The sequence below is a fragment of the Nuphar pumila genome, chromosome 6 (genome assembly GCF_984573655.1).
Source record: "Nuphar pumila chromosome 6, dmNupPumi1.hap1.1, whole genome shotgun sequence".
NCBI lineage: Eukaryota > Viridiplantae > Streptophyta > Magnoliopsida > Nymphaeales > Nymphaeaceae > Nuphar > Nuphar pumila.
Genome location: NC_143254.1, coordinates 107326665 through 107338709, shown reverse-complemented (window position 1 = coordinate 107338709; position 12045 = coordinate 107326665). Strand labels below are relative to the sequence as shown.

Sequence of the window (12045 nt, the reverse complement as noted above, 5' to 3'; positions counted from 1 at the left end):
TTAACTTGGGTAATGATCTTAGAAAAAATGATTCTCTGGCTTTGAAGTCAGGTTGGAAAAAATTGATGCAATTGTGTTACCCGAGGAGTTGTAGTTTTACCCAAGGTTGCTAGAAAGGCAAACGGATACGGGAAACACGAATTTTTAAGTGCATGTGAAATGGGAAACAGGAAACGAATAGGAAACACACTGGGAAACATGTTTCCTTAGGGTGGTAAACACGTTTCCTATAAAGTTTTACCCACACGTTTTGGAAATGTCTTTCCCATCCTTCTATAGCGTTTCCGGTAGCCCTGGTTTTACCTTTGTTTAGTGGTCATCTCAACCTTTTCGCTGATTTCCCACTGCCCTTACACATACCGCCTACTTTTTGTCTTCATTCGTCACCCTTCCATACTTTGGTAGTTGGCACAAATTGTTGGAATGTTTTCCCACATTCTTTTCTGTAACCACACTTCCTATCCACTAACTTTCTCTCGGTCTTCCAATCATAGGATCATGTTTAGTCTGAGCGCATAAAAAGAGCCAAACCAACAGAACAGAAGCTGTTGAAGCTCAGCTCATTCGTGTGGTGAGCTGAGGCTGTCCGAGTTAAACAAGCAGAGCTTGAGCTGGCTCGTTTACAAGAAAATACATTTAAAAAAAAATAGTACAGGTGGGACACAACGGAAGCAGATCAGGTCATGCTGAACATGAGCTTTTTTTCTCATGCCGACATCGTGGCCGTCTGTTTGCATTTTGGATGAATGCCATTGAGCTTTTTAAAATGCAAATCGGATGGCCACGATGTCGGCATGAGAAAAAAAGGCTCATGTTCATCATGACCTGATCTGCTTCCGGACACAACCCATTGAGCCAGCTCAAACCAGCTCTTTTACAAATAAACATGTTTCAAAGTTGTAAGCATATGATTTGAAGTCTAAACTTATTGCCAGCAAGCCAAACACTTCAACTATCTATATTTTATGATACAAAATATATGTAAAATATATCTATTTCTAGTTAATGAGCTTATTTCTAGTCATGATTTCAAATCACATATTCTATTGTATGATTTGGAATCACATGAGATTCACTTCAAATGTGATTTTCAAATTGCATTTTGTTTCTCATTTGCATGAGATTCCAAATTACATTTGTAAGCAAACAAAACCTATTTTTCAGTCCTAACTATGGGTGAGAAGAGGGGCCAAATCTTTGCTGTTTTATTAAAATCTAAGCATTTTGTAGCAAAAAAAAAGGGAGACCATACACATTACAGTCTCATATTCCAGGGTGCTTGAGAGGGGAGGGCAAACTGTAGACTGGTCTACAGTTTGCAAAAAGTGGCCATATGAGTACTCAAACCTGATGTCTCATTGTCAGCCCATGGACTTTTACAATTTCACTAATGAACTTGAACTATAAAGAACAAATGAAAGAATGATGGTAGGACAAAAATGATGTGTTTTCCAAAATGCTCTATGTGAATCTCCTTCCAAATATACGAATTTTCTCCTAAATATGTGAATTTGAAAGTTTACTAACTGTAGGAAATTTACATATTTAGATATTTGAAAGAAAGTTTACATGGCTGGAGGAAATTAGCTTGTGCAAAAGGTAAAAAAAGTCTTTTTACAATAAAAAATTTATGAATTTGAACACCGGAAAGATTTTAAAAATCATAAGGTATTTTGGGAAACAAGTCATTTTTGGTGTACAGTACTATCATTTTTCATATAAAGAAAGGGTTGAAAAAAGGGTTTTACGTATAAGTGCAAATAGAATGGATTTAATTGGAATCTGAATGTAGAACATGTCCTAATTTGAATCTAAATTTAGAAAAAACCACATGATCATTAGGGTCAATCTGGCACAAATTTACAACAGGACCTTATTTTAAGGTCCATATCCTGGCATGACGTGACCATTTTGGGGCCTTTGGCCTGGCCCATTGAGAATACTCCTGGGGATGACCCACCCATTAGGCCCGTGGGACTAAACGGGCCAGGCTAAGCTGAATATATATATATATATTCAGGCTGAGCCAGAGATCCGGTTACCGGCCCAGGCCTGACCCATGGCGGCTGGGCTGGGCTGGGCCAGCCGACAGGCTGCCGGCCCAGTGCCCACCTCTACATTCCCCGTGATCACATGTCTTCTGCTGTTTGCCTGCAGTGGTGTTGCCAATGCACTGCATTGGAAATGGAGTTGGCAACCCCAACACCACATTTCAACACTCCGGGGTTTGAGAGGAGATGAGAGGGTGTGAAGGAAGTTGAGGAGAAAGTGGTTGATAAGACTGGAGTTGTCAACTACTAAAATGACCAATCTCTACTTTCTTTTTCACTCTCAACACAATTCTTGTCTCTCCCAAGTCCGGAATCCCAAACACTGGTATTAATTAAACCCTCATTAAATTTCATCTCAGCCTCCCAAACCGGGACCGAGTCCGGGCATCCATTTGAACAACACCATGCCCCGGATTTCGGTGAACCATGTTCTATTAAAAACCTGGATTTGTAAAAAAAAATAAAAAAAATTGAGACACTCTCAAAGATTTTCGCTTGGAAATCAGTTCTCCACTTTTCTGGATTCATAAACTCCCTCTTACTCCCGGCGTCGTAACAAACACATGCGTGACGCGAGGTCTTGAATTTCTTGAAGAACAGGAGTTACAGGACAGGGGAACATGGATTTATTGCTTTTTTAATCAATAAAAAACTTTTTTGAAAATTTAATATACGAAAATACATGTTGAAAGTATTAAAAATATCAAAGTAATGTTTATACGTGTTCAGGTCGTGTCATCGTGTCCCAAGACACCAAGTAGCGTGTCAGAAAACGAACATTGCTTCTTTTAGCAAATATCTGTAATAAGTTCGCGGCTTTTGGTAAATAACCCAAAAAGTTAAAAGCGTTACGTAGCTGCGGATGAACTCAAATTTTCAAAATTTCCCGGTTTGGTATGAGACGGTTTTCATCCCTCCTCCTCACCGAAGGAACCATCTCTAACAAAGTCCAGAGTGGGTGCTCTCAGTTGATGCCAAAATACCAATACCTCTCTCTGCTTGAGAACCAATGCTCAAGCATCAAACAATTGAAGCAAATTCATTCTCAGGTAATCACAACCGGCCTCTGCCGTTTCACTTTTGTCATCAGTAGGATCTTAGCCTTCTGCGCGCTCTCGGAAAACGGCGATCTCGATCACGCCCATCGGATTTTCGATCGAATTGAGCTTCCCACAATATTCAATTGGAATACCGTGATTAGGGGATACTGTTTAAGCTCTAGTCCTGAAATTGGTATCTGGTTTTATAAGGAAATGCTGTGCAGTGGGTTGAATCCCAATCAACACACGTACCCTTTTGTCCTTAAAGCCTGTTCGGGTCGCTCGTCGTCGTTTTTGGGGGAATCGGTTCATACCCATATCGTCAAATTCGGGTTTGAATTGGATGTTTATGTTGTTAGTGCTCTTATCACCACGTATTCAAGATGTGGGGATTTGGAGCTTGCGCACCAAGTGTTTGATAAAAGTCCTAACAGAAATATAGCTTCTTGGACCAGTTTGATCACTGGGTTTTGTGGATGTGGAATGGTTCGGCGTGCACGGCGTCTGTTTGATGAAATGCCTGTGAAAAATGATGTGGCCTGGAGTGCCATGGTTGCTGGTTATGTGCGAAATGGTTGTTTAAGCGAGGCTGTTGAAGTGTTTAACGAGTTGAGATGTGCTAATGTGAAGCCTAATCCATCAATGATAGTTGGCGTTCTATCGGCTTGTGCTGGTGTTGGCGCTATCGAGGAGGGGCATTGGGTGCACTCTTATATTGAGGAAAACAAGTTTGGTTATGGACTTGAAATTGGAACTGCACTTGTTGACTTCTATGCTAAGGTTGGATGTATACAGGCAGCATTTGAGGTCTTCAATAGTATGCAAGAAAAGGACGTAATGGCATGGAGCGCGATGATCATGGGTTTAGCAGTTCATGGACTTACAGGTGAAGCTATTGAGCTTTTCTCAAAGATGGAGAAAAGCCGTGTTCAGCCGAATTCTGTAACCTTTATTGGCCTTCTAAGCGCTTGTAACCATGGGGGATTAGTAGAGGAGGGCTGGTACCATTTTAATCTTATGAGAAGCAAATATGGAATTTCCCCAACAATTGAGCACTATGGATGCATTGTTGATCTCCTAAGTCGAGCGGGGCGACTTCTTGATGCTGAGGATTTGATAAACAGTATGCCTATGAAGCCTGATGGTATCATTTGGGGTGCTTTACTTAATGGTTGCATGATCCATGGTTGTGTTGAGTTGGGTGAGAGAGTAGGGAAATACCTAATTGAGTTAAACCCTGATCACAGTGGCAGGTATGTACTGTTAGCTAACCTCTATGCTACTACGGGCGATTGGGATGGGGTTAGAAGCATAAGAAAGAAGATGAGAGAGAGAAAGGTAACAATAGTTCCTGGTTGTAGCTTCATTGAAGTAAATGGGGTTATTGATAGGTTTCTGGTAGATGATAAAACGCATCCTCAATCAACAAAAATACACGACACGTTGAATGCTCTAAATAGAGAACTGAAATCTAGTTATGATATTTGGTTGGTAACAGCATATTAAATCAAAAGAGAATATCCATGTTCATTTTCACCATATAGCATCTTGAAATGAAATTTTGTTGGGATATATAATATAAGTTCGTGTAATGTGACCACATTGGAGGGGCACCTTTTTTTTTGGAGAAATAGCTCCAAACGTCGAAATAGAATTTTAATTATTTGTTGGTGTCATCTCTGAAAAAACATAAAATTATCTCAAACAATTATTTGGGAGTTTTAGACTCTGTTCGGGAGCTGGCATCAGGGAAGATTTTGGAATCGAAAGGGTGGAGGTCTCAAACTTTCAAATACTACCTCTAGAAGTAGTATTTGCCAATTCTACTTTGTGTGCAAGTAATGCTGCAATGATCTCTTCAACTACTCAAATGTCTTCTCAATTCCTTTTTTTTCAGAGTATCTTGAACAGACTCCATACCGATTCCTTAATTCCTACTTTGGTTAACAGCCATCGAACGAAGGCTTATTCTTTATTAAAAACTAATTTTTGTTTTGCTTTTAAGTTATTTGATCTATTGGTAGGGCTGCAAATGAGCTTTGAGCTCAACTTAGTACTTAATGTTCTAGGCTCAAGCGCAAGCCAATAATCAATACAGGTGTTCATGCTTGGCTAGCTCAAGCTCTGCCTTGATAGAGCTCAACTCACATAACCTTGAGCGAAGCAACTTTTTTTCTTTTCTTTATTTAAGGAGAAGCCAAGCTACTTTATTAGAATAACATTCTTTGTAATTTTTTAAGAAGAAAGAGCAACCGGATTTGAACCACCAACCTTTAGGTTTTGGTTTCGGTGAGCTAATGGCAAATGCAAACCCAACTCCTACATGGGTGCTCACTGTTGTTCCACAAGAAAGGAAGACAAAGGAAGTGGAAACAAGCAGTGCAACAACTATTGACAAACCCGAGGAAGGGTGATTCAATGAGGGATCATTTATGAATGATGGGGAAAGTGTAGTTCTTACACAAATTGAGTAAATAAATGTTGGGTGAGATTATATTGGGTGTAAATATGAGTTGCAAGAAAAGCTGAATGCTGCCCCAAAGGGGTTTGGTGTAGTGGGATGAGAGCTAGGCTGTTAGGCAGGTGGTCTAGGTCCAAATCTCATAGGTGTCACCCCTTGCACAAGCTGAAGCATGACGGCTCCTTGGGGGCAAGGGGTAAGCTCACGGAGTTTTATGCTGGCAGGACAACGACCGTAATCGGCAAGGTCTTGGGGTGGGTTTTCCATGTAAATATATATATAAAAAAAAAAGCTGAATGCCATGGTAGTCTAAAACTTTTGGGATGCCAAACAGTCTAGGCCATCGGCTGAAAGCGTTACCATGGATTATGCATAGTTTTTTTTTGAAAGGCAAGCTGGGGCTAGGCAGACCCCTACCAGTTATAGAACAATACCATTGGGATTTGAACTTGCAACATCTCAACACAAGGTGACGTGCACTAGCTGCTCCTACCAAACAAGCGAGCCCCCGTTTGTGGATTATGCATAGTTGTGAATGTACTCATGCTCCCTTGAAGTCAAGTATATTGACCCACTAGTGGAGCTTCATGATTCCATGATTCAAAGTGAAAGAAAGAACCGCAACTTGTGTGGACTGAAACATGAATCATCATGGCAAAGGTTGTGAGAGTTAGAATGTGCAGGTTTAGAGATGCAACTCATGCAACATGGAGCTAGGATTGATGGATTCTATAACCTGATCCAGCTCTCAAAAAGTGTGATCTGGCGCTATATATATATATATATATATATATATATATATATATATATATATATATATATATATATATATATATATTGATGGAGATGTAAATCATAGGATAAAGGTTGGGTGGATGAAATGGAAAAGCACAACTGGAGTGTTGTGAGATCGTAGAATGCTATTGCGGTTGAAGGAAAAGTTTTATAGGATGACTATTAGGCCCACTTTACTATATGGTACGGAATGTTGAGCTGCCAAGAGACATCATATTCAAAAAATGAGTGTAGCTGAGATGCGTATGATTAGATGGATGTATGAAAATATAATAAAAAATAAGATTCAAAATGAAGAGATACGTAAGAAGGTAGGCGTTACATCCATTGAAAATAAGATGAGAGAGAATCGTTTACGGTGGTTTGGACATATTCGGCGAAAGCCTAATGATGCTCCAATTAGAAGGATGGAGAAATGAGAAAATATATTAGTTAAAAGAGGTCGGAGTAGGCCTAAGAAGATTTGGATGGAGATGATAGAAAATGATATGAATGCTTTGAACCTCACCGAGGACATGACATTGGATAGAAATGATTGGAGGAGAAGAGACCCAAAATGATTCTTTTTTTGGTTCATATCGCCGACCCCAATTGTTTTGGGAGGAAGGCGTAGTTGTTGTTGTTGTAGAGAGAGAAAGTAATGGGTAGGTGTGAAAATGATAGGTGCTAAATGAGTTTTTTAGGGTTTTTTCGTTTTATTTTAAAATTCTGACTGTGCAGATGCGATCTAAGTACTTGATTTTATAGGGATCATCTCTTGAAGTGTTACACATGAGTAAGTTTTTATAAGATTTGAAAAATCAACGGTCCAAAATCTTTGTAAATTTTAAGGCTCCATATATAAATTTTTTTGCAGAAAACACATGATCCAGGTGTAAATTTCTCATAAATTGATCACGCCCAATACATTTACGGGGTGGGAACTAGAAAAAAAAACAATGGAAGGGCAGAAAAACCCATTTTGCACGTATTAATTTAATTTCACAACTACCCATTTCTCTCTCTCTATATATCGATTCAACACAAATATTATAGTAGAGTTATAGATGCAATTATGACAAGAGTGGTACTGGATCTGCTGAAAATTTATTACAATTCATTGATCGACAAGGTAAATGGGTTGGATTAGGCACCGCTTTCGACCTCATTACGACTGCATTTGTTTGCCCAATTCCTATCTGAATTTGAATATACCTGACTATATTTGTTCTAACTCCTACTCACATTAGGATCTGTTACAAAGATACGTGGACACGAGGATGCCTGACATGGGTTCGACTTGCATGTTTGATTTTTTTTTTTTTTTGAAAAATAGGATGCGAGGACATGGAATTTTTTAATAAATGAAAATATAGTTTTTTGATATTTTAATATTAAAAACATATTTTTATTAAAATAATACTAATAAATTACAAATATTAAAATAGTGAATGTACGTGTAAGTGTCTGCATGTGTTCGGTTGTGTCACCAGGGATACGAGCAGTTGTGTTCTTCGAATCACAAGATGAACACCAAGAAATGTGTTTGTTGCCGGCCTTGGTATGGAGGTCCAAATCTCATGAGACTCAACCAAATACGCCCAATATAAATTTCTTGTAGAACCTAATAATCCAGATATCTTCTAACATCATGATCCTTTTAGGAAAACACTAGGACCTTTTGCTTTCTGATGATATATCAGGGTTGCAAACTGCGGACATTTAGACACAAATCTAAATCTGAATCTTATGAATCAGTTAGTCCAAATCCAAGCTAAACCTGACATAGTCGAGTTGTATCTAAATCTGAAACTTACAAGGTAGTACTGAATTTGGCAAAAACAATGCTAGAAACAAGAGTTTTATGCATAAAAATATTCCAAATGGACTGGATTTAATGTGGGTCCAGGCGGCATAGATTCGACAGAAAGCATCAGCCCAAATCCAAATCTGGGTTCCAAATATCTGATCAGATAAGCCAAAATCCAATCCAAATAGTTTAATTATGGGATTCATAATCAAAGGTTGAGCCTCTAGATGATAGCTGATATGGATGACAATGTTTTGAAAATATTGTTGTATATAATATCAAGCACAAAACATATACAGACTCAAAATCTGCTATATCAGCACTATTAGTATAATACTATTTATGTTTGCTATGAGTGTCCTGAATTTTGAACCCGTTCCGTTCCATGAGCTGATCCAAAATATTTTGGTGACCATACAATGAAAATTTTCAATGGGGGTTTATGGTGGTAGCGGAGGGATTGGGCTGAGGCTTTAGATCGGAGAGCATCACAAACCCCTCTTGGGGAGCAGGGGAGCCCTTGGTATGGACCTGTCCAGTTTGGTCATTTATAGATGCCTCATTTTAAGAGTTGGGTAAGGGAGTTTCAGGTGTATTGGAGATTAAGGTTTCGAGAGCTCTGTATCTTGTATCTGTATTCTCACATCTTGCTAGCGAATTTTTTCTCCTACTTCGCCCATGGATGTAGGCTTGCCGAACCACGTAAATCTTGTGTCTTCTCTTATATCTTCTTCTCTTTATCTTGTGTTTTGCTTTTGTTTTGGTGTGTATTTTTTTTGCATAACAATGCTTTTGTAATAGCTGGCTGCAGCTTAGATAGACAAATTTGGTTTTGTGTCCCCTTTGTTTGGGGTCTATTGTTTGAGCTTCTTAGCATGATTGAGCCATATCACTTGGCACTAAAAATCCAAGATTTCTGAATTGTTTGGTACATGGAAGAAGTCAAAATTTTCAAATCTGAATATCGTGGTAGAACTGAAATGGAACCATTGTTTACATCAGAAATTTAGAACCTCTTGGATTTTTCTCAAACAAAAAAGTTCTTGGATTGTGAGCATTTATAATTTTCTTTTGGGGATTAGCCAGCAGGTGTTTGACACACCCCCAACCAGTACTACAATCACAAGAGCAACTTTTCATTTCAGAAACTGTATCCTTCCAAATCCTATATACTGTCCCCAATATGGTCTCTCTCTCGGACCAATGTAGTGAATCACAAGAGCAACAATTCAGATTTGCTTAATCAAATTATTTTCAGATTCAGATAGGTATTTTTCAAGTAGGATCTAATTTGATTTTTATTTCGGATCTATTATGGTCCAGCCTCTATCTGACCGGTTTGCACCCCTATGCCCAATATTAAAATCGGTTCACTAAATGAATCCAATGTTTGCACTGTTTGGTCATCACATGACAAGCACAAGTCTAAGTTAATGAACTCTGAGTTGTTTGGATGTGACCAATCTCATACAATATCTGTACCATATATATATATATATATATATATATATATATATATATATATATATATATATATATATATATATATATATATATATATATATATATATATATATATGTGTGTGTGTGTGTGTGGGGTCACAAGCTGCAGACAGCCAAGTTCATGAACTGCAGCATTAACTGATACCAAATTTACAAACATTAGAGTTAAAAATCATAAACTGTTTCCTTGCTTGTTTGTTAATGGAATTAATAATTGATTACTGGATGGTGCCTTTGCACCGCTTCTTTCTCTCCCATAACTGGTTCAGGCCATTGTGGCAAGAGTTTAGACCTGAAATTTTTGTTTTTGAAAGGCAAGCTGGGGTTAGTCCGACCCCGACCAGTTACACAACATACCATTGGGTTTTGAACTTGCAACGTCCCAACACATTGTGACGTGCACTAACAGCTCCTACCAAACAAGCGAAGTCCCCCGGGTGGTAGTTTAAACCAGAAATTATTCCAGGATTTCTTGTGCGATTTTCAAAATTTTCATATTAGTGGCTTTCATCAAAAAATCTGTTAAGCATAAAAAAAAATAAAAACTTAAAATCATTTTAAAAAAATTTGAAAGCACGTGAGAAGTAAAATTGTTTACTGGGATTTTGTCAATAAAAGTGTAAATACCGTGATAAAATCAAGATATGTTCACTTAAATCATGTGATCTTTTCAAATTATTCAAACGTTTAAAACGGGTAACAAGGTATCGAGGGTTCTTTTCTATAATTTTGAGATATACCTCAATATTTGTCACTGTGGTTCACACCTTGTCCAGTTTTGCATTGATTCAACATGTTTGTACAATATTCCAACAGGGTTTCCTCTTGGTTTGTAGGAGCTGTCAGTGTACGTCTCCTTGTGGTGGGACGTTGCAGGTTCAAAACCCAGTGTTACGTTGAATAATAATTTGGTGACGTGCGATCACACGGCACACTTTGAGTGTGCCTCTGCACCTGGTTGCTCTCCATCTGCTTTTGAGCCCCACAACTGACAGACTGTCAGCCAAAGATCGAGGGCAGCCAGGTAAAGTGTGCCATGTGATGGCACTTGATACTGGCTCGGTTTGCCTAACCCTAGCTTGCTTTTCAGATAAAAAAAAACATGTTTGTGCAATATGCTGGATCCAATTATAACCAAGATCAAGTCAGACATGTCTAACCTAGATCCCGCTCTGACTAGATTCCAACAATTAACGGTGTAAGATTTGGCCATGGCAACCTGACAGTCCGAGTTGACCTAATCGGATCTCATAAATGGATTCAGCATGCATGGTCCAAATGCTAGAGACGTGTTTTGATGAAAAAATGTGATTTTATGAGCCGATAAAAATATCACTGCTGATTTTTCAAGGCTCATAAAATTGTACCTACACATCGTACTCGGACAATCTAAAAGCTAATCTCCAAGATCACATCTATAAGGTTAATTTGGCAAAAAAAAAAAAATTAAAAAAATGAGAAAGAAAACTCATTTTTGTACATAATAGCCACCTGACAAAATGTTAACCCCAAATAATACACAGTAATAGCATTTCGCATAGTATGATCATATCTGGCCACAACAGTACCTGGCAGATCCATACTGTGTTCAGGTTTAATAGGTGTTGGACACAGATCCAGACCCACCCAAGCATAACCCGTATCCATCCTGCATATAACCAATTAAGCATGCATATCTAAAGCTCAGTTTCCAATAAAGGCTAGGACTTACATCTATGGCTTTTTGTTCAATAGATGCCAACCACAAAGATATGCCTTACTGGGGGGCCTTTATTGCCTTTGACCCAAATATGTGGGTTAGTTTTGGCACTCTCTTTTTTCCTTTTGTTTTTATGCAAACTCCAACAGTTGCCTTCAAGGACAAGCATAATGCTTATCATGATCATTCTAGGGCACACAGAGTATCCATAAACAATCAATTGCACGTGAGTTGGAACAATGTGGTCACGTGCTTCCCCTATCTAAGTCTGAACTTGTCATAAAAGCATACCGAGTAAGTCAAAATTAAAACTTAAATGAATGGTACTTGTAATGTATGTGGATGGTGATGTCTTTTCTTCTTTCCTTTGTTCATAAACAATTTGGGGCGTACCCAAAGATGGTGTTAGTTGGTGTTTTTTTTTTTTTTTTCGTTTGGTAGGCAAACAGGACACAGGCCAACCGGGACCAATGTTGTCAGTATCGATGGGTATCGGCCTGTATCGTCCGATATCGATATAAAGCACCCCTGAATCGGTTATCTTTTTTAATAAATATAAAAAATACTTAAAATTATATTTTAATAGCTTTAACATGTATCACATTCAGATTGACATATATTAGTTTTTGTCAGATTCAGAATGATTCACTTGAGTATCGGTACCGGATTCACCTATCAGGGCCGATACCGATACTGACAAGATTGAC

At 38.4% G+C, this 12045-nt stretch overlaps 1 pseudogene; it reads left to right on the top strand.

Moving 5' to 3' along the window:
• Nucleotides 1–2947: 2947 nt before the first annotated feature.
• On the top strand, nucleotides 2948–4709 carry LOC149835588 (pentatricopeptide repeat-containing protein At5g66520 pseudogene; annotated as a pseudogene).
• Nucleotides 4710–12045: the final 7336 nt, after the last annotated feature.